Below are 18,776 nucleotides of genomic sequence, written 5' to 3'. Positions count from 1 at the left end.
GCCCTAGCACATCAGTCTCACCGAGTTGTTCCAGTCGGTCCCACTAAGATTCCTAACATTGTTTGAACCTTTTGGTGCCACCGAGTTCTTCTATTCTGTCTCACAGATTTGGGTCAAATGTGTGTAATGGTTGGATTTTTGTGTGGAGGCTATATATACCCCTCCACCCCCTCTTCATCTGCAAGAGAGCCATCAGAACGTAACTACACTTCCAGCATTCATTTTCTGAGAAAGAACCACCTATTCATGTGTTGAGATCATGATGAGGATGTTCCACCCCAACCCAAGCAAAAGCTCTCACGAGTTAGAGCAAGAATCTCAAGAGATCACCCCGTTGAACAAATCTTCAACGACATTCAAACTAGGAGAATCACTCACTCTAAATCTCATTTGTCTAACTTTTGTGAACATTACTCATTCATTTCTAATGTTGAACCTATGAAGGTTGAAGAAGCTCTTGAGGATCCAGATTGGATAAATGCTATGCGCGAAGAGCTACACAACTTTGAGAGAAATCAAGTATGGACATTGGTTGAGAAGCCCAATAATGATCAAAATGTCATTGGAACCAAGTGGGTGTTCCAGAATAAGCAAGATGAAAATGGACAAGTTGTACGCAACAAGGCCCATCTCGTCGCTCAAGGCTACACTCAAGTCGAAGGTATGGACTATGGTGAGCCATATGCCCCCGTTGCTAGACTTGAGTCCATTCGCATCTTACTAGCTTATGACAATCACCATGATATCACTTTATACCAAATGGACATTAAAAGTGCTTTTCTCAATGGTGAAATTGAGGAGGAAGTTTATGTTAAACAACCCCCGGCTTTGTTAATCCCAAAAAACCTAATCATGTTTACAAACTTCACAAAGCTCTTTAGACGAAGTGCGTCCAGCTTTTGCTGTAACCCTCTCAACTTTTTAGCACATGCTATGTGGGTGAAATGATGATACCATGCCAACTTTCAACCTTTTCAGACCTCATTTGTAGTGCTTTCCAATTTCAGGGTCATTTAGCTCAAAAAATAGGTAAATCCGCTTAGAGGGAACTGTTTAGATACTTCTGCATCACCAAAACTTATGAAAATTACCATCCGTCCTATATCACATGTGCCCACACCATGTAAAAAATCATGATTTTATCGCGCTCCGAGACCGTGATACTTCGAAAGAGATTGTCCATTTTGTACACGAAGTGCATCCAGTTTTTGCCATAACCCTCTCAAATTTTTAGAACATGCTATGTGGGTGAAATGGTGATACCATGCCAACTTTCAACCTTTTCAGAGTTCATTTGTAGTGCTTTTCAATTTCAGGGTCACATGAAAAATACCAAATGAAGTCAGAAAGGGTTGAAAATTGATGATGTGGCTTTGAATGGTGCATTTTGAATACACAAAAAGTCTGGAGTTCAAATAAGTTCAAAAAAATGAAATCCCTTTGTAACAGATGAGTTTTCATCCCAAACCCTAATACTTTGAAAGAGATTTCCATTTTGTACACGAAGTGCATCCAGTTTTTGTCGTAACCCTCTCAACTTTTTTGAACATGCTATGTGGGTGAAATGATGATACCATGCCAACTTTGATCCTTTTCAGAGTTCATTTGAAGTGCTTTTCAATTTCAGGGTCATTTAGCTCAAAGATGAACTAATAGCAAAATGAATGAACTAGAAAACTTTTATGAAACTCTAATAGCAAAAAGAATGAACTAAAAATAATCAACTAAAATAAAACTATAATATTTTTCAATAGCAAAAAGAATCAACTAAAAAACTTTTATAAAACTCTAATAGCAAAAGGAATCAACTAAAAAGATTTTATAAACATCTAGTATTTTTTAAACTAAATTTTTATAAAATTTATGCAACTAAAATTATCAAAGTATTTTTTGTTAAAAACATTAATAGCAAAAAGAATTTTCACAAAGAATTTTTTTGTTAGAAACTTTAATAGAAAACTAAAACAACCAAATAAAAAAATAACAAAATGAGGAGTTGGGTGACCAAATGACCAATGTGGTTACTTCATCATGATGATCTCTCGAGGCCACCCAAACCCTAGCTAGAAAAAAGCGTTGTCGATCTCCTACCCCATCCCGCCCCTACCCGACAAACTCTCGAGGCCACCCCAAACCGGATGATGATGATATGCAAAATGATGATGATGATGATGATGATGATGATCTGATGATATATATATATATATATATATATATATATATATATATATATATATATATATATATATATATGAAAACTTGGAGTGTGTAATATGTCAAAATGTTCTGCTCTTCATAGCATTTTGTCTTTATCATAGCATTTTGTGTGATTTTCTTTTGAGCAACATGCCTACATGTTTTAGGAGCATAATCATGTCATCTTTCCAATGATGTGATCCATTTCTTATGATACGCCCTGTGGTGACTAGCACAAGCTTCCAAAGTGGTCTACTCACTGTTTGTTGTTTTCAGAGACTTAGTAAATTCTGCTAAGTCTGAATCTGTTATATTATGATGCCATGTTTACTTGATGCTACCATCAAATCTATGCATATTTTGGAGATGTTCAGTAATCATGTTTTGAAGACCATGTTATGCTCTATCCATCCATGCCCTTGTTTGCAATTTTGGCCTACTTTATCTTGTTCTTTTCATGCTCTTAAATTGCTTAAAAATATATCCATCTCTCATGTTTGCATATTGCCATGTTGTAATATTTGCAGCAACTATGGATCAAAGAGACTTGGAACAAGAAGAGTTGTTGGGGGATATAATCCGCGACGGGCGTGATGTCTTGTCGTTTCTCAACGACATCGGTGGTCAGGAAGGAGAGGATGACGGCTCCGGTGATCGAACAATGGAGGAGGAAGGACATGATCATGACGCCTCCGGTGACCGAATGTCGGAGGAAGGAGACCATCATGACAGCTCCGGTGACCGAAGGGGGAGGGAGCTATTGCAAAGTCCGGCGAGGTATATATATTAATTAAGCCTATGCTGAATAATTGATGCATTAATTGTTTTCGTATGTACATATATTAACGCTTCGTTCTCTTTTATAGCCCTCTAGATCGAGCCAAACTTCCGTAACGGGACGAGGCCCGAAGAAAAGGTTGCGCCAAGATGAAAGGTTCAAGATCGAAGAAAACGCGAACGATGGTCAACCGATTGAACCCAAGCGGACCAAGGACACATTTGTTGCTTAGTGCGGAGCTATTGTTAGGGACGGCATCCCGATCGGTGTCCAGCAATGGAATAAGAGTAAGGACGACCCTAAAGTTTCTTATGTCCAGGATAGACAGAAAGATCATCTTTGGACCTTGCTGAAGGCAAATTTCACCCTTCGCCGGAGGAGGATCCAAATAAGCCAGTTATAGAGCCAAAGATCAAGGCGTTTTCTCTTAAGAAGATGGCAAATCTATTCAGGAACTGGAAGAAAGAGTTGAACACAAAGTTTGTCTACAAAGGGAAGACTCCAGAATTCAAAGGCCGATAGGAGAAGATAAGAGACCGATGGCCCGCATTTGTGGCCTACAAGAAATTGGATAAGGGTAAGAAAAGGTTAGAGACAAATAAGAAAAATGCTGCAAAGAAGAAGTATCACCATCTCACGGGGTCAGGTGGCTACTACAAAGCCCGACCGCTGCGGGACAAAGCTGAGCAAGACCTGCTTGCTAAAGGGGTCGAACCAGCGACATTGAACTGGCCAGACCGTTCAAGGACTTGGTTCTTCGGGGTTAGGGGAACTTTGGACCCAGAAACAGGGGAGTGTCATTGGACGGACGAGCAACTTGCAATACCCATCACGAAGCTTTAGGAATATATCGTCGTAGCGCAGGTAGGGACGTTCATTCCCGACAAAGAGAAGGATGAGCTGACTGAGGCCCTCGGGAATCCTGAGCACCCTGGATGAATAACACGAGGCACACCAGGCTCCATTCCGTGGGTGGTTGGGTTTCCCGGCAGCGGTGGTTACAGAAACTGAGAGAGAAAGAGGAAAGCGGAGGTGAGAAAAATGCAGAAGCTCAAATTAAGAATAACAAAGCTAGAGGAACTTGCAGCTGCCGGCCAACCATCTCAGCGGCACGAAGCTACCCCACCATCTCAGCGGAGAAGCAGTGTGGCTTCCACGGAGCTCGTTGGGCCCAATTTCATGGCTCCTCGCTACCCCGTGGATACTATCACGGAGGCTCAACATTGCGAGCTTATGACGAAATGGCAGAACCTGACTTTGAAGGCGGCTGTCGACTCTGTTGCACCTCCTCAAGCTGACGGAACTTTTCACTGTCGTTTGATTCCACATGGCTATGTTGTTGTGACGGTGGATCAAATAATGGAGGGATTTGAGGAGATGGAGCTTGACCACCCTACAGGTGAAGGGGATAATCAGCTGGTTTATGCTTTGAGGAAGGAGTACATCAAGCTTCCAAACTGGATGCCTCCTCCTCCTCCTCCTCCGATGGGTCAGGGCACTCCACCTCCTCCTCCTCCGGCGAGTGATCCGGGCACTCCGCCTCCTTCTACGCCTACTCCGACGTGTGAGGGCACTCCGCCTCCGTCGGCGCATCGGAGCACTCCGCCTCCTTCTCCGCCTCGTCAGCAACGGCGGGAGACAGACGCCGCCGCTCCGGCTCCTCCGGCGCGTCGGAGCACTCCGCCTCCTTCTCCGCCTCGTCAGCAATGGCGGAAGAGAGACGCCGCCGCTCTAGCGGCTAGCAGTACAAGCAGAGGCGTGAAGCAATTCAGATATGGTCCATCTCTCAAGGCTCCGAAAAAGTTACCATATGAGAGGACCGCGAAGGAAAACAAGGAGATCTGTGCTGCCGAAGTGAGGGACTTTTTTGCAAAGAAACCTCCACCCCCGAAGGAGACGCTAGATCCGGTGAAAGTGAAGCGCACTATCGATGCCCTGAAGCGACCACCATCGCCTCTGCCGGATTCCAACTAGGTCCGCTATCTTAAAAAGACATATAAAGATGTGCAGCGGTCGGGAAGTACTTCCAGTGATGCAAGGTTAGCAGAACGGAGAAGTGGGGAAAAATCCCCATCTCGGCGAACAGGTGAACCAATCGTGCCCCCCCCCCCCGCTCAAGGTGTCTAGCGATATCGTCGCTAATCATCCGGGGATGGTGCCCGGTACCAATCCTGTTGATTACCTGAGCGATGATGTAGAGTTTGAAATAATGGAGGTGGAGAAATTCAGATACCAGTACGGGCAGCCTCTCGTCAAACCTGATCATCCTCCTCTAACAACGATGATGCAAAAATTGCATGCATGGTACATGAAAACCTGCAGCGAGTCTGGGAAGGATAGTTTGATGCTGAGAATTAAACCGGAGCATGACCTCGTTGGAACTGAGCTGTTGCCTGTTGAATTGTGGAGTTATTCCAGTTATACAATCAATTAGCCCTCGAGAAACAACTCGTGACTTGCTACTGTCTGTGTTATTACTTCTGTAATTAAGTCTCTATATATATCTCAGCTCTTTTCATTGCATGAATATATAATTATCATCACTATATTATGCAGATTGAAGTTCGTCGAATGCAGGAAAGCACAAATCTATGAAATTGGGTTCATTAACCCAAATATCATACATGAATGGACGGTTAAAAATAGAGTCACAGATACTGAGGACAACTTGCTACAATCGTTGCTTCAAAATCAAAACAAAGCGAAAATACTCTTTCCTTACAACTTCCTGTGAGTGTTACTGTCTTGTGCATATTCGGTTTCCCTTATTACTCGAGGTTATAGTAATGTAATTGATGAGTTATGCATGCATGCGCAGGTTCCACTTTATTCTGCTAGAGATTAAGCTTGACCGGTGAGTAGTAACTGTCTTAGACTCGAGACGAAAAGATCCCCAGGACTATGCAGACATGACTGCAATGCTCCAGAAGTAAGTTCAATCGATCATTTTCACACCATATCGGCAACTTTTTCATTTCCTGATATCAAGTAATTATTTTCTTTGTCTGGCAGGGTTTGGAAAGAGTTCACTGGAATTGTTCCGGGACTGCCGAGGGAGCTACGATTTACACACTCGAGTGTAAGTACTACTACCTAGTTCCGCGCATCTCCCATTGATTCTAGTTTCATCACCATTTATCATGCTTGATTATCAGTTTGATTGAACTCTATTTCTCGTAAAGTGCTTGTGGCAGGAACCCGGGAATGATATTTGTGCATACTATGTTTGCTAGTTCATCTACAACGCGACCTCTCGGCGGCGGGGCTATTCTAAGCAACAATTGAAGTACGTAAACAATAATATTCATACTTTTATTTTATTACCATCATTTGTGTTGAGTTTGATTCATATATATGTATTGACCCCCTTCTTTAAATTAGATGTGGCAGATGCGGGATGAACTCCTACCACATGATTGCATACGAGCAATTCAAGAGGAATTGGCGGGATTCTTTCTTGACCATGTCATCAATGAGAAGGGAGAATACCATGTGAAAATTGATTTAGACTTTAGATGTTAGGGATTGTGAGAGATGTTATATTGTATATATGTAGCTAGTAGCGTCGGATATATATACGAAAACTTGTTGTTCGACCAATCTCTCGGAGAAAGAGAGGTCACTTCTCTATGATATGTTCATGACGATCTTGTGTAATTAATGGTTCCTTCATTTGCTTACTAGCTATCGTGTCGAGTTCTCTGTATATGTATAGTAGCTAGCGTCAACCACGCACGGAGATAAAGAGAGGTCACTTCTCTCTATTAGCTAGCTAACATAATATGAAACCCCTAAATTAACCCTCCAAAATCCCTAACCCCCTCACCCCCTTTCAAAAAACAAAAACCCCACCTCCTGCCAGATGCTGATGCGTGGATGCCTTTTGGTCCCGGTTGGTGTTACCAACCGGGAATAAAGGTCCTCCTGCCTGGGCGCCCCGTAGCGGCCACGTGGAGCCCCTTCTGTCCCGGTTCATAAGCGAACCGGGACTAAAGGTTTTGGGCTTTAGTCCCGGTTCCAGAACCAGGGCTAAAGGGCCTCTGTAATCGGGATAAATGGGTCATTTTCTACTAGTGATAATCAACGCCTGGAGCACATTAACCAGCTAAGTCGCTTTCCTGCTCAATTTTTTAAAATAAATATTTTTGGTTCAGTTCAACCAAGCATTATATTTGTGAAAAGCAAAACATTGATTGTTAAAAACTTAGTTTGTTAAAAACGCCTACTCTACCCAAGTTAACTAGGGGCTCATAAACTTATATGTGTAGTTTTAAGTACTTTTCTTCTAAGTCATTACAAAGTCTTTTTCTATTACTCCTTTTTGACTCAAGTGTATGGTCAAATAGTTGGATAGCTTGGTTTCTCTCTAAAACCGCTCAAGTTTAGTTCGCTAAACTAACCTGAGAAGCACTCGGCCCTCGAAAAAATGAGGTTGAAGCCGAAGGCTGACCCAATTGAAGTCTAGAGATCAGATGTGTCATGTTAAAGCACGACGGAAGCATGCAATTAGTTTTAAGACCAAATTTGGATTAGCACAAAAATAACTTGATTTAATTTAGAGATTATTTTTTTACTTAAGTTTTTTGGTTTTTCGAGCATAACTCTCGCAATACAACGCCATACGCCTTTAAATCATTGGTAATACTAACGGTGCGTTGCGACAAGAGCCAAACCCACTAAAAGCTAAGATACTCCATGGAGTCCTCGGCAAAATGCCCTCGGTATTTCGCACTTATATGCATTGTTCTCGACTTGTGTCTTTGGTCAATAGTTGGGTTGCCCGGCTCCTGTGCTTACCCCTTATGTTTCTGCTTTGTTCGGCTAAGGGTGTAACGGGAGAACCACTGTGATTGTTACTTCTGATTTAACTGGTCAATTACCTCAGATGGATAAAATCGAAAGTTGACTGTCACAATACACGTAAATCGGTTGGCGAACCGTAGGCGATGTTAAACTATATATAGCCTATAGTGCCTACCGTATAAAACGAAGGGCTTTTATTTTTCGAAAAAGACGAATTTTAGGTGGTTCGACCTCGGCTGATCTAAAGACACGACATATACTGGGGGATATTAAGTTGCCACCCACCTACTGCTCCTACGAGTAAGTGTATATTTTAGCCCTAAAAGTCTGATTGCCTAGTTTTCCCACTGATATAACCACCTCCGGGCACCGAGACATCGGCTAAGGGTTACAATCAGAAAGGGAACACCCTAAGTAGTTTCTACTAAGGGGTGGAAGCCGACGACTGGCCAACTACACATCTTAAATAGTCATGGTCGAGTCAAAATAACATGCATAAACCTGCAATGTACAGTCGAAAACTGACTGTCACAAACATGTGCAAATTCGACCAATCGATCAGAAATATTAATGATAAAGGTTGCCTATGTAAAACAAAGGACTTTTCGATAAGTCACAAAGCTTGCTTTCATAAAGGTGCTCGGCTTGTCCAATATCACTAATAGAAAACCAGTCCAGTCGTCTTTGAAAGAAAACTGCACAATACTTACCTCGATTTCTTCGTATAAAACACTTTGGACCTAACAATGAGTCCAATAAATTGTACCAGGGGCTCTTTGAGGCACCTCGGCGCGAGCTCCTCGGGACTCCTGGAGAGCCCAACATATCCTCAGTATTTGTATTTGATATACAAGCGATGTCTTCCCACAAATTGTTATAAAAGCCACATTATGCATCAATTTGACTTGAGATTTTTTGCCAAGCTGGGTTGCCTCACTCATGTGCTTACCGCTTACGTTTCCGACGAATTCGTCTAAGGGGTAAAGAGAGCACCTCTGCGATTGTTACTTTTGGGTCAACCTGGCAAGTAGCTCAGATCGGTGAAGCCGAAAGCAGGCGGTCACAAGAATATAATTGGTCGGCAACACAGGAAGTGAAAAATCAAGGCCGTTTTAAAGGGCGCTAGACGTAGGGGATAGAGTGTACCTATTACACAGAGGATATTCTGGAGTTGAGGCTTCGAGCAAGTGTATTGGGATATCGGCTAATTCATCGTGATTAACATGACACCCTAGGAAAAGGAACTGTTGGAGGAACTATTTTTCACTGAAGATGTGACTTGTGTTAAATAGCAATATAACATAACTCTCTGCAAGGATTTTTTTTGTGACCTTATGGCCGGATTGCCTTGTTCCCTACAAGCGCTGCCCGAGGACTCAGGCTGACGTTGGGTACACTCCTTGTCCTCTGGACGAGGAAGTAGAAGCCGATGGCTGGTTAAAGGAGTATAAAATCTGCGAATATGAGCGTTCAAAATGACAAAAGCACATAGATACATAAATTCATCATTCAGCATTAACTGTTTACAAAATTTATTCAAGGCCATCTATAAGGGTATTGAGGAGAAAATCATGTTCGGTTAGCCGAGCAGCAGGCATGATGTTCACATAATTCTTGTTGGCCTTAATTTCCTTCCCATCAGTACCCTTGGGGCTGACCTTGGCAAGCACTTCGGTCTTCAATAGACAATAGTGCTTCTTAGCCATGGTCCACGCTTCTCGAGCATAGGTAATCATCATATTGGTAGCATAGGTCAAGTATTAAACTTGCCATGTGCCTCTTGGGTGAATTTCTTGACATTGGGCACTTCTTTCTGCGACTCGGCAAGCTTGGCTTTGATTAGCTCTAGCTTATTTAAGAGATCTTTATTCTCTTGCCAAAAAGTCTGTGTTAAACGTAACAAAATCTTGTGTCAAACGCATGTCGATCCTTAATTCGGCCACCCGTGCCCAAATTAAGGCTCGAAGGCTACTGGGCTTCGCGCTTCTCAATTAAAAGCCATTAAAGGGGTACATCAATCCCCTGATCAGGTGTTGCCACCCGACATATGGCTCGGGGGCTACTGCATTGACGATTCAATTAAAAATCAAAGTGCAAAATGGTTTCCGAGGAGATTATGATACTCTAGTTGGTCGGCCGCACCCAGTCTGAGTCTCGAGAACTATTGCGCACCGTGTTTCCGTTCCTAAAAGTATACTACTGAGCAAGGACTTGATCCTCAGACCATTACGTGAATCGACCTGAGTCTCATGGGCTACCGAGATCAACGGTTTTATGTTATCATTCAAGTGCATCTCGAATTTTAGGCCGGCACACACCTTGAGGGCTACTGGTTATACATCTCGAGAGAGAATAAACTACACCACTCAGAAAAAATATCCGCAAAAAATGAGCCCAAGGCTGAGGTGGTGCACCACCTTGGAAGCAGACCAGCATAAAGCTCAAATGTGAGTGGCCAGCTTCACATAGGACTTTTCAGGCATTAAGCTTGAACCCCTTCAACTTTTTCAAATTGAGTTAATCTATAACACCTCAGATGCAGACCGGCGTTGGAGCTCGGCTGCATAGAGACACCTCAGATGCGGTCCTGCTTTGGAACTCGGCTGCAAGAGGACACTGTCGCACGGGAAAAACTTTAAACCCGGGGTGTGGCATAAAAATAACAAGGCATTGCTAAAGGTCGGGAACTTAAGGGGCTTCTCAGATGCTTGACGTGTGAACTCTTCGAATACACATCAGCGATCCTGAAGATCGAAGATGAGAAGATTTGCTGAACCAGATTTCAAGACCGAAGACAAAGAACAGTTCGGAAGAACCGAGGAGCGTCCCCAACTAGAAGATCGGTTCAAGGGGCTACTGTTGGAGTCCTGGACTATGGGGTACTCACCACGTCGGCTCCCGACCAGGTAGGTCGGAAAGAGGACCCCCATGACGGTTCGTGAATGGGCCACTTCAGGCAACCCATGACGTATACAAGGAAGATTCCACAAGACTTAGTGCACAAGACGAGGACTCTTCTAAACCCTAGGCCTCTGATGCATTATATAAACCGAGACTACACTAGTCAATAGGACATCTTATATTCATTACAACAATATCGTGGTAGATATCTGTACTATACTATCCCCAGTATATGAATACAATCTCGAACTTGGGTAAAATCATGTGTCTATGTTGCTATCGCTACAAGACGCCTAGCTTAGGACCCTACCTCGAGATCTGTCGGATTCAGCACCGACACCTACGCCTAAGGTAGTGCCTGCTTTAGCCAACACACGTGCTCTCTTTTCTCGTGAATAATCTAAACAAACTCAAAATCTTCCATCTTCCTCTGAATTTCTTTGATGATCATTCCTAATGATCCCGAGTGATTACCTTGAATTTATGTGATGATCATTCCTGATGATCCCGAGTGATTGCCTTGAATCATTGCACAGTCAATCGAGATAGCGCCTGCATGCGCCATAGGCCATAGCTTCGAGGGTCTCCGGATCCGTAAAGTTAGTGATATAGAGGAACCCAAATACTCCCCAGTAATAGCAGCGATAACACCCCTATCACCATGTCCTTTTATTGCTGCATCAACATGATTCTTAAAAAAAGGAGACCGGCCAGGACTAGCCCTTGGCGGCATATTTTTATAGGAGAAAATCTCTAAGCACCCCCCTCGCCCAAGCCAGGACTCGAACTAGGGCGGTTAGCCTAAGCATCAACATGAGTCCATCTTCAACCACCAGCTGGAGCATGAGCTCGGACATTGTTCTACGGGAATTAGGTCCAGGTCACTCATATATCGCTGAATAAACAGGAACGTAGGTAGGGGAGACTGGAATTCTGCGTTCCAATAAAAGAACGGTAATTTTTTGTTCTTAAGTCCCCCAAAATAAAAAAACTTAATTTTAGGTTCCACAAAAGAAAAGAGAAGACGTAATTTTAGGTTCCACAGAAGAAAAGGAAAAAAAACCCCGTAATTTTAGGTTCCCACAAAAGAAAAGGAGAAAAGACTTTGGCACATATCAAGATGGTACATGTGCCCTACTTCGTTAGGAGATCGGGGGGAGGGCTTTTTTTTTTTAATCTTACTGTTTGATTTGAATCAAACAAGTGCAATAAGTACGGCTTGGCGAAGCAATCCTAAAAACAACTCTCCTAAGGCAAAAAAAAAAGGGCCAAAGCGAGCCAAAACAAAACATGTAAACCCAAAAACAAAAAAGAAAGGTAGAAGGTTAGCCAAAACATGTAAATCAAAAATAAAAAAGAAAGGTTAGAAGTGCCCTATTAGGGACAGTCGCATGACATATCCTCAGGTTATGTAACACCACACAACACCTGATTTTCTTAAATGAATTAAAGGTTGTGTATATTGTAGTGGCCCCCAATAATTAATGCCGAACTTTGTGATTATTTAAATGGCCATTTTATCACTTCATATAAACCCAATGCACATCCCTAATTCAACTTTACAGTTCCAAGCAAGGTGCATACAAGTTCACAGAATTCACAAAAGAACCAAGAGGCGCATACACTTGCCACTAGCTGGTTCACAGAATTCACAGAAAAACCAAGAGGTGCATACACTTGTCACTAGCTGATCCAATGAGAGTCTACCAAAATAAAGTACACGTTGACTTGTGAGTAAAATAACTGGCCATTCCAAACACCACAAAGGTGGCATAATAGGGCATCAGAAAGAGACAGCACAACATCTCTGGTACTATCCGGTCGCAGTCAAGAGGTGCGTACAACTTCACTTAGAACCAGTTCACTTGTCAATAGCTGGTCAAATGAGAGTCTACCAAAATAAAGTACAAGTTGACTTGTGAGCAAAATAACTGGCAAATTGGAACACCATAAAATAAGGTGCCATAATACGGCATCAGAAAGAGACAGCACAACATCTGGTACTGATTACTTCCTTCTGATCAATTGTTTTCTCTTGATCAATCAGACGTGTGGCAGAGACCACATGCTTAATTCCCACCGGTTTCATGCTCTTGCTGGATGTTTTCTCAGTCTTAACCTGGACGGCAGTGATCCATAGCTGATTCTTGAGGGGGCGAGATTTAATTTGCAAACCTATATATATACAAGAGCATTAGAGGCCATGGCATCTTTTTCATGAAATGCATATGAGAGAGAGAGAGAGAGAGAGAGAGAGAGAGAGAGAGAGATTCACCTTGCACCACCCAAAACAAGATGGCACCTGAGCTGACATCTTTTCCAGCATAATCCAAACACATTCTTTCACTCTGCCAATCTTCACTCTTCCATGAGAATGGGAAAAAGATTGGGTCCTTGAGGTACACACAATGATTTTCAGAGAGTAGTTCATAAGCAGCAAGCCCATTTCGTGAGCATGTGTAGATAAAACCATCAACAGATACACATCTGCCATTTAGGAAGGAGTATCTGGACATATCCCTTGGCAGGCATTCTCCCAAAGGAGCCCAAGGCATGACAACATGCCACTGCTTGGCATTCAGGTCAAACCGAAGACAAGAACATGTGACAGTATCACAGACTATAAAGGAATCATCACTCACTACTACATATCCGGACAGCTTGACCTTCCTGTCAAGAAGTTGAGACCGATCTGCGACGCAGCGCACCCATGAGGTCGATCCAGTAGGGCGAATAAGGTGGGACTGACGATAAACGTGGAGAGTTTCAGTAAGAGCAAGAGTCGCGCGACCAACTTGGATAACCATTACAAAAGGATCAAATGGAGAAACAGGCCGCCGTGCAAGGTGATCGAAATCCTGACGTCTGGTGTCCAGGTTAAGCACATGCATGCCATCTTTCAGGAATGAGACGGCACATAGTTCTGAGCTAGTGAGAAAAAAGTGCCTCTGACCATCATCATCTCCATGTACAATGTAATGCGGTTTGAGAGGAGGAGCTATTCCTAACCTTGGAATCAGATCCATGAGACTGGTTTTATAGATAAATGATTGCGAACCAGCTTCGCAGATAATAAACAAGAGATGTTTGTCCATATGTGGCTTCACATAGGGAGAAGGAGGACCTCCTGGGAAATGATGCCTGCATGCAAGAAGCAAAATATGTCATGCACAAGAAACCTGAAATGAAATATCTAAGCCAAGCTCAAGCTTGTGGATCAAGACCTGCAACGATCATGAAGCAGTACTCCCTCTTCATGGGCTTGAGGCGGCAGCGCCTTGTCATCCTTATACTCTCTAAGTGATAGATAAGTGAACAGAAGATTAATTTGTAAGCAAGATGGCCAAAAAGAATGCATGGATTAATGGTCAAAATGAATGCATGGATTCAGTGGACTTACTGGAGAAAGCAGAATTCAAATTCATCAAGGTGTTTCATAGGCAACAACATGTCAACCTGGCGGGAGGTGGAGTGCAGGAGCTTGAGATCCGAAGGCTCAGGACCAAGGTGGAAGGTGGTAATAATGGCGTGTAGGTGGTCAAGCCAGCATGGGAGCCCCACACAGATCCAGACACAGCACATGACCCCGCGGCCGAGATGGGTGAGGAAGCTATGCGCCGTGTTTCTTGTAACAGAAGGAAAGCAAATCTCCACAGGGGGATCCAGCTTCAGACTTGTCTCTTCATGCCCGAGCTTGAGCTTGTATGCGTAGATGACATTTTTGCCAACCATGTAAACAGCATTGCTTTCTTGTGCATACACCCCACGGCCAAGGATAGGGACGTAATACTTGTCCTTTGAGGTGTGGGTTACCTTGGTCCAGCCTGAATTAGGGGCGGAGCAATTGAAGGTGAAGAAAAGGCGGTTTCCGAGGGAGAGCAGGATGAGCGTGCCCCCGTCAGGGCCCTGGCCAGGGAGTACTGCGTAGCCCTGGAGCAAGTCAGGACTCCACATGGGGTGGGAGAGCTCGACTTTGCAATGTTGGATGAAGGGGCCGCCGACCTGCTCCCAATGTTGTCCCGCCACGCCCTCTTCCTCTTGGATGACCAGGCGTTGCAGGACGAGACGGAAGCTGGTGGCAGAACAGTAGCTAGCGGACACCGCCCATATGTGGCCGTCGGCGGAGATGGGCACGCACCGGCCACGCATGCTTGGATCCAACGGGGGAAGCAGTACTTCGGCCGGCAGCTCCTCCTCGGCCGGCAGCTGAAGCTGAAGGGCCTCGGTTTGCGCCTTCTCGACCCGCTGCAAGAGGCAGAGCGAGCGGCCGTCAGATGCCATGGCTGCGCGGGCGCTCCGGCTGCAACCCTGTCGCTTCTTGAGGTCGTGGAAGATCTGGAGCGTGTCGCCGCTCCGACCGGAGATCCGCCCAGATCTCGCCACGCCAAAACGGTGGAAGCGTAGGCCGCCGCTCATGACGCCGACGAGTAGCAACCAGGCGGGGCTCTCGTCGGCGTTGGAGGGAATGTCGACGAAATCCTTGCCGAGGGCGACCTCGAGGATCGGGGGGGTCGAGCGGTCAGGATAGGAGGCCCCCTCCGCTTTCCCCTCCTCAGCCGCCGCCATCGTCCCCTCCGCTTTCCCCTCATCAGCTGCCGCCATCTTCCCATCCGCTTTCCCCTCCTCAGCCGCCGCCATCTTCGGGTTAGGGTTAGGGATTTGGGGACAAGTCGAGGGAGGGGGTGTTGGGTTTGGCCGTTTCGGTAGTTGCCTGCTTGGTCTTCTTTTTTTCACGCAATACGCGCGTGCGACCCAGAGGCCAGAGCTGGTCAAACGGGTTGTTTTTTGGGCCACTTCCAGTTCACCTTCGTGTAGGGCTAGATCAAAAACTAGTTGCTCGGAGTTAACGAGCGCTCCATAGTTCGGCTCGTCAAGCTCGTGGCTCGCTTCTTAATAAACAGAGTCAATTATTGATTTGAGCTCGTTAAGCTCATTGAGCTTAACGAACGAGCTAACGAATTTCACGAGTAGCTCATTAAGCTCGTTAGTAACAACATAACACGTATTTTTATCTCACGTAACAAAAATTTTGTAGCACCTCAACCCATCTACATATTTTTATCTACATAGGAAGCAACAAACTAGTGCACTTTCTTTTGTAGTCACCATCTTCCTTTTTAAAAACCACATCTACACACTCATCATGTAGACCCAACACATCAGAATCTGTTAACAAGCGCTCGCGAGCTTAACGGGCTTGAAACGAACCGAACCGAGCAGGGTTTTATTAACAAGCTTAACGAGCCGAGCCTCAACGAGCGCGAACTTAATGAGCACGAGTTTAACGAGCTGAGCAGCTCGTTAATCCAACCTTACCGTCGTGGCGATTTTGCAGAAAACTCCTGCTGAATTACGTATTCAATCTGCAGTCCTATTTAAGTTGCTTACTAGCAAGATGCCCGTGCATTGCACGGAACATCAAGATGCATTTTTTTACAAAACACCTGTTCTGATTGACCCATGCAGGAGTAATTCCATGTGTAAAAACTAATGATATCTCGAGAAAGAGGATAGATAAGATGAGGAGGAGTGGGGCGTGGTGGTGATTGGTGGTCGGACTGAGTGGAGGCATGGGGATGGACGACGCTAGCAGCAGCCACCATGCCAGATTGTTCCAGAGGCTTTCCTTTTTAATTGCTCAACAATAAAGTTGTGGGAGATACGGATGAACGAAGGAAGGTATTATCTGCAAATGTGGAGAGAGGTGCGGGCATCTTTTTACAAAATTGTTGTAGTTTGCTTTCTATCTGTCAGATATGGATCGGACGGTCTATATTGTAAGATGGCAGGCACACCATTATCACCAACTTAGATTTTTATAAGAGTAGATATTTGAGTAAGATGCCCGTGCTGCGCTACGAAATCATAAAAGATCGGCTGAAAATTGTTTTCTTAAGTATCAGGAGCCCGCCGAACAATAAAATCATCTAATTTGAAAAAAAAAGTTCATCAAATTCACAAAAAAATCAATGAATTTGATAAAAAAAAGTTCACTAGTTTGAAAAAAGTTCATCAATTTTGAAGAAAAAATTCATGAATTTGAAAAAGGTTCATTGAACAAGGAAGAAGAAAAAATAAAAACAAAAAAGAAAAAGGGAAAAAGAAAAGTAGAAAGAAGGAAAGAAAGAAAAGGTTGAAGTAATCACGTGATGTTTGGTGTTGGGGATGGTTAGTGCATCGTACTTCAAAGCAGGAGGTTGCCGGTTCAGTGAAAGGTGTCGTGAATCCACTAAGGGACCCTCACACGATGAGAATAAGGTGTCCCAAATCCACCAAGGGACCCTTGAGGGCGATCACGGAACCATTACAAATGGAGACCCTTGAGAGCGGTTACCAAACTCATACAAATTGCTCAGAGCAATCTCCACAACTTAATTGGAGGCTCCCGAAGTTTGCCCGAAGCTTTACATCATAATGATTGAGCTTTGAGACAACACCAACCGTCTAGAGCGCACAAGCAACCAAGAGTAACAAGTTATAGGTTGTCCAAACACCCAAGAGAAATAAGCGTTTCAACTTCCATTTCCACGAATCACCATGGAGAACTTAAACCGATGAAACTAATGCAATGGCAAAAACACACGAAGTGCTCAAGTACTTCACTCTCAAATCCCACCCAAACAACTAGTGTTATGGAGGAATACGAGAGGAAGAACAAGGGAGGAGAACACAAAAGAACTCCAAGATCTAGATCCATAAGGTTCCCCTCACTTAGAGGAGATGTGGGTTGGTGGAAATGTAGATCTATGTGATGCCCCCGAAATTAATTGTGAACTGAACATCCACGCAGCAAGGGTCGTAGGATAATTTCCACCAAGTCCACTTCACTTGTAATTTAAACTGATAACAAAAAGGCAATTTGACAATGTATACGTATAGAGCGATTATCCAACTAAAAATCTATTACAAATTATTAAGATCTACTTAATGAGTTTAAGAAATTCTCGCGCAATATCAAGAAGTTTGTCTTTAGCTTCATTCGCATGATGTTTGAGCAAGTATAATAAAAACTATTTCCTCTTCTCCTGGTGTTTCAGTCCGGTCCATCATTGTTACATCGGTGCATATGTTAGTTAATATGTTTGAAACATCATCCGAATCCATCACTTTTTATCTTTGATGAACAAAAATGCATTATAAAAATATCTATAATACTTCCTCTTTCCCGGAATGTAAGACCATTTTTAACGCTATCATAGTTTAAAAAATGGTATTACATTTTAGTACGGAGGCAGTATATAATAAAAACAAAAGCGAGACAAAAACAGTTATTTTTATTTGCAAAAAAATATTTTCCTTTTTCACCCTACAGCCTTATCACCACCTCTCCCAACACACCACAGTCTCCCCATAACAGCAGACCTAGCCAAATGGACCGTCCCAGTCCAGCCCAGCACGGCTCGTACTGAGTTAAATGGGCCAGACACAGCACGACCAGCCCTCTCATCCCCCTCTCACTCCCTTTCTCAAAGACCCCTAAAAAATCTGTTTCTCAAAGAAAAAAAATCCTCTCCCCGCCCTGAAGGAAATATGCCCTAGAGGCAATAATAAAGTTATTATTTATTTCCTTATTTCATGATAAATGTTTATTTTTCATGCTAGAATTGTATTAACCGGAAACATAATACATGTGTGAGTACATAGACAAACAGTGTCACTAGTATGCCTCTACTTGACTAGCTCGTTGATCAAAGATGGTTAAGTTTCCTAACCATAGACATGAGTTGTCATTTGATAAACGGGATCACATCATTAGGAGAATGATGTGATTGACTTGACCCATTCCGTTAGCTTAGCACTTGATCGTTTTAGTTTACTGCTATTGCTTTCTTCATGACTTATACATTTTCCTATGACTATGAGATTATGCAACTCCCGATTACCGGAGAAACACTTTGTGTGCTACCAAACGTCACAACATAACTGGGTGATTATAAAGGTGCTCTACAGGTGTCTTCGATGGTACTTGTTGAGTTGGCATAGATCGAGATTAGGATTTGTCACTCAGATTGTCCGAGAGGTATCTCTGGGCCCTCTCGGTAATGCACATCACTATAAGCCTTGCAAGCAATGCAACTAATGAGTTAGTTGTGGGATG

The 18,776-nt window shown here is 43.6% G+C and overlaps 1 pseudogene; it reads right to left on the bottom strand.

Moving 5' to 3' along the window:
• Positions 1-12,300: 12,300 nt before the first annotated feature.
• On the bottom strand, positions 12,301-15,373 carry LOC123054709 (uncharacterized; annotated as a pseudogene).
• Between the last annotated feature and the right edge of the window lie 3,403 nt (positions 15,374-18,776).

The sequence above is a fragment of the Triticum aestivum genome, chromosome 2D (genome assembly GCF_018294505.1).
Source record: "Triticum aestivum cultivar Chinese Spring chromosome 2D, IWGSC CS RefSeq v2.1, whole genome shotgun sequence".
Classification (NCBI taxonomy): domain Eukaryota; kingdom Viridiplantae; phylum Streptophyta; class Magnoliopsida; order Poales; family Poaceae; genus Triticum; species Triticum aestivum.
The sequence above is the reverse complement of the archived record's forward strand: the minus strand, read 5'-3'. Positions and strand labels throughout refer to the sequence as shown.